Below are 5,000 nucleotides of genomic sequence, written 5' to 3'. Positions count from 1 at the left end.
GGTTACTCTCTGGATGTTTTCATTAGCACACTCCATCCATGTTTGAGTAAGCGATTCGAATAAGGCATCAATATCTAGTGAGATTTCTCTTACTTTTACTTTCCGTTTCCAGAGGCTCCACTCGTCACGACGTATTCAATAGGATTGACATCAGGGTCACAGCATGCCTCGCCATAATGGGAAAATATTGTTTTCTAGGTATTCTGTGCAGATTCTGGCTCGATACGGTCTCGTGTACCGTGACAAACCCGCCGGAAGCTTCGTCACAACCCACCGTCCAACTAGATACTATGCGGTTTTGGGCTCTTGACCACAACGGGTACATGTTGGACAGATAGCAAGTCCCTACTGATGTAGTGAGCGTGCTGTTAAGCTGGTTCTCGGCCGAAGCCGATGGGCTGCCACTCAATGTCTTCTCTTGCAGGTGAAAAGTCTGGCAACTTCTCTCTCCGGCCCCATTCTCTTGGTGTTGTTACCAGCGTTCCAGACATTATGTGCATGGACATGGAAAGTTTCACATCTACCTTCTCGACGTTCCTGCTTCTAATGTAGACATTAAACAACATTGGCACCAGAACAGATCCCTGCTGCTTTGCCGTTCTTAACATCGCTTATGGCTGCATCCGCTTCTCGAGGACTGAACGGGGATGTCCAATCCGACTCCTCCGCAGGTAGTGAGTCAAAAATCGTACGGTATGCCTTGCGGACGCCGCGCTCGAAAGACTGATTCGGGACCCGTTTGCTGCGGTTCTTTATATTCTTGGCATTTGTGTCTGCCTCACATTCCGGTCCAGTCAGGATCCAATTTCGTTAGCAGTCGCCAAGCGTGGCGGCTAGAGTGTGTAAAGTCGAGGCGTTCCACGGTCTCCTGCCACCGTTGCCTCCTTCCCTCGGCAAGTGAGTTACATCGGTGGGGTCTTACTACCTGTCCAATATGTCCACGCTGTGGGCAAGAACCCGAGACGGCAGAGCATCTAGTCGAAAGATGTGTTGTGTCGAGATATTGCTATCTAAAGGATAGAAGCTACATTGTGCGTTTATCGACTATGAAAAAGTATATGACCTTATTGACAGATCCGCATTATTTACAAAATTGATCAAATCCGGTGTGAGCTCAAAATTTGTCAAGCTATTTAGAAACATGTATTCAAAGGTTGAGCTGACCACAGGAGGTAAAGGTCAACAACAACTTTTTAAATCAAACAGCGGATTATTACAGGGCGAAAGCACTTCGCCACTTTTGTTTTCGCTGTTTGTTAATGATCTTGAAAGTAAATTAAGTGATGAGTCCATAGGATTACAAATACAGGATATTACAATTAAATTGCTTATGTTTGCAGACGATATGACAATAATCAGTGAAACAAAAGAGGGTTTGCAGAACGTTTTAGACTCTTTACAAGAATATTGTATGCAATGGGAAATTAAGGTAAATATCAGTAAAACAAAAATCGTAGTATTTAAAAAGGGAGGGAAAACTGGGCAACAAGACAAATGGTCATATTAGGGTAAAAGTATTGAAGTAATCTCGTCATTCAAGTATCTAGGCTGTCATTTTAGTGCATCGGGATCTCTTACAAAATGTACACAAGAAGTAACAAACTCAGCCAGGAGAGCACTATTTTCACTTAGAAAGTATTTTAACACTAACACAGAAATTGTTCAATAGTACTATCTTACCAGTACTGAATTATGGGGCAGAAATATGGGGTTTAAGAAGCGCTGATCCAATTGAAAGATTTCACCTCGGTTTTCTTAAATCCATTCTATGTGTTAAGCACAACACACCAAACTGTTTTGTTTATGGGGAATTGGGGGTGTATCCTTTGCGTATTGAAAGAAAAATGAAAGTTATTAAGTATTGGTTGAAACTTATTCGCCCAGGAAGTAATGTTTGCTCATTCACTCATGCAGTATACAAAGAACTTGTGCAATTGAATATTAATGGACCAAACACAACAACTTGGGTAAGCCTGTTGAAGCAGTTGCTGGATAGGAGTGGAATGGGCCATTATTGGGTTAAACAAAATGTGAAAAATGAAAATTACTTTCTGGCGGTTTTAAAACAACGCTTGAATGATATGTTTCTACAAGAGTGGCACGCTGAGATGTCGATGACGACGTCTGGACGGCTGTATAAACATATTAAAGACACCTTTGAGTTAGAACCATATATGAAACTGTGTAATAAATCTTACAGAGTTGCCATCTCAAAAATCAGATTGAGTTCTCATTTGTTTTATATAGAAAGGGGTAGATGGAGCACAAGAAAAGTAGATAGAAATGATCGTAAATGTCCTACTTGTGACGTAATAGAAGACGAATACCATTGTCTAATTGAATGTTCGAGGTATACGAATGAGAGAAGAAATTGCCTGCCGGAAAATCTGAAAAATAGACCAAGTATGTTTGAATTTATCAAATTTTTGAAATGCAGAGACAGTAGACAGCAAGGTGATTTAGGTAGACTTTGCTTTAAGGTACAGATCGAACATAAGAAATATTTACAAGTATAATTGTGGTTTCCACGGCAAGGAAAACTTATTAAAATTGATGATAGAGGGAATAATGCGATTGTTTGTTTGTTTTCATTTGTTTTTGTCTTGTTAGTAATTGCAGTTCTGATACTAAGATGTGGTATATTATATATATATATATATATATATATATATATATGTGTGTGTGTGTGTGTGTGTGTGTGTGTGAGTGTGTATTTGTGTGAGAAAGTGGGGGGGGGGGGGGGAATTGGGCATTGATATTAAAATATTATATTGTAGTTTACCATGATAAACATTAGTTGCGATTGCGCAATTGGCTTATTGTTTTATATTATTTATCTTATTATTATTATTACTATTATTATTATTATTATTATTATTATTATTATTATTATTATTATTATTAATTATTATTATTTATTATTATTATTATCATTATTGTTGCTGTTGTTGTTGTTGTTATTATTATCAGCATTGATATCATAACCAGTGTTATTATCTTATCTTATTATTATTATTATTGTTGTTGTTGTTGTTGTTGTTATTATTATCAGCATTGATATCATAACCAGTGTTATTATCTTATCTTATTTAATGATAGCACATAAAACATATTTCAAATAGCTTGTACGAGTTTTATCTTTTGAACGTAATGAATATATATCATATGGCAATGTAAAATCCAAAATAACTGGTATAAACTATAAACTATTGAATATATATATATATATATATATATATATATATATATATATATATATATATATATATATATATATTAAAACTTCGCCTTTAGTATACTTAAACAAAATGGATGGCATTACGTTATTTAATTTATAAATTATCTTTCAGAGACGTAACGATTCTTCTGTATTTGATACTAGATAGAGTAATGAAAACTAAACGCTCGTTATGATATGACATATCTTTGAGTTCGAGAACACATTACTGTCGCTCGTCTTTGATACTGGACTTCAGACACTGCTCCCGAACATAGAAATATGTCTTAGGATACCTTTAAAGAAACAATAGAGACATGTTTTGGTCAAATAAATAAAAGAAGTGTAAATGAGTCCCAACGTGCGAGCGCCTTTGGTCCTAAAATATAGAAGTGCACATTGATATCCAAACAAGACTTTCAATTGTGAGAAGCCTCTCATTATGTGATTCAAAATAAAATATCAATACATTGGCCATCACCAATCATGCTATAAGAATAATGGACAGGATATCACTTGCTGTGTTTTTGTCCCTTATATGTTGTCCGAATGACCTGTTATCTCTGTCTCGGAATTAGATTAATTGATTTGTCCTGACACTGGTCAGAGTCATTGGCTACGGGGAAACAGTCAGGCGTATAGTATTAGTTTTAGCAGTATATGTTTATTATTAATTTTTATGTATTCCATTGTAAAATAATCTCTCAATAATGAATTGTAATACTTTTATTTATTTTATATATATATATATATATGTATATATATGTATATATATATTATTTTTATTTTTAAAAAAAATTAATTAATTAATTTTTTTTTCTTGGTTCTTCTGTTTTGATAAGATTTTTGTCTCTAGATGAAAACAAACATAAGACAAAACTGGTTCGGTATTTGTATTGTTCAGAAATGGAACAGTTTGAAATTTGAAACAAAGAATGCAAAATCTATGGATTATTTCAAGGTGTTAGTAGACAGGGAATTATGTGATGGGAGATTTATATATGGCGAATAACACGTGTTTGCACTGCTGTTGACATGGCTTTCAATCTTGTATGTATATATTATGCATTATTATATTATTATGGTTATCTTCTATATGCGTGTGTGTGTGTGTGTGTGTGTGTGTGTGTGTGTGTGCTTTGCATGTCACGGTTAAAGATATATGTTTGTTCACCATATACATGAGTACATTTAAGTTGAAATATTATCTTTACCACGTGTATCGTTATTGCAATCTTTAATGAATAGATTTATGGCATTACTATTAATATTAAGGGCATTCAAAGGATCTTATCCTATTTTGCCCGATACCATATGTTATGTTATGTTATGTTAAATATAAATTACTATAACAATTGACCACACCATTATAACAATATATAAAACGGAGAAAAAAAAATAAACCAAAAAAAAGTTATAAAACATAAATAAATAGATAAATAGATAAATATACAGATAGATGGAGAGAAAAATTATGTAGATAAAAACAGGAACAGAAAAGAGAGAAAACAAATAATTAAAAACCAAACAAAAAAAAACCAAACAAAAACGAACGAACTATTGTTCCTCCTTCTGTTGGAATCTTTTACGCTAAGTATCTAAATATCAATCAAACCCATAAACAGCCGCCTTGCCTCCGATGCCAAAATCAAGCACCAGTAAATCGTGTGCCGTTAGTACCTGGTGATATCTTCACATCGCTATACATTTCCATAATGTTTTCATTCTCGTCTCTTGAATTATCTCACCGACTTCTTCACGAGAGGTTGGCTGTTTTGTTTTT

The sequence above is a fragment of the Berghia stephanieae genome, chromosome 5 (genome assembly GCF_034508935.2).
Source record: "Berghia stephanieae isolate SIO BIC M18660-M18661 chromosome 5, UCSD_Bste_1.3, whole genome shotgun sequence".
Taxonomy (NCBI): domain Eukaryota; kingdom Metazoa; phylum Mollusca; class Gastropoda; order Nudibranchia; family Aeolidiidae; genus Berghia; species Berghia stephanieae.
This window is presented reverse-complemented; position numbering follows the sequence as displayed.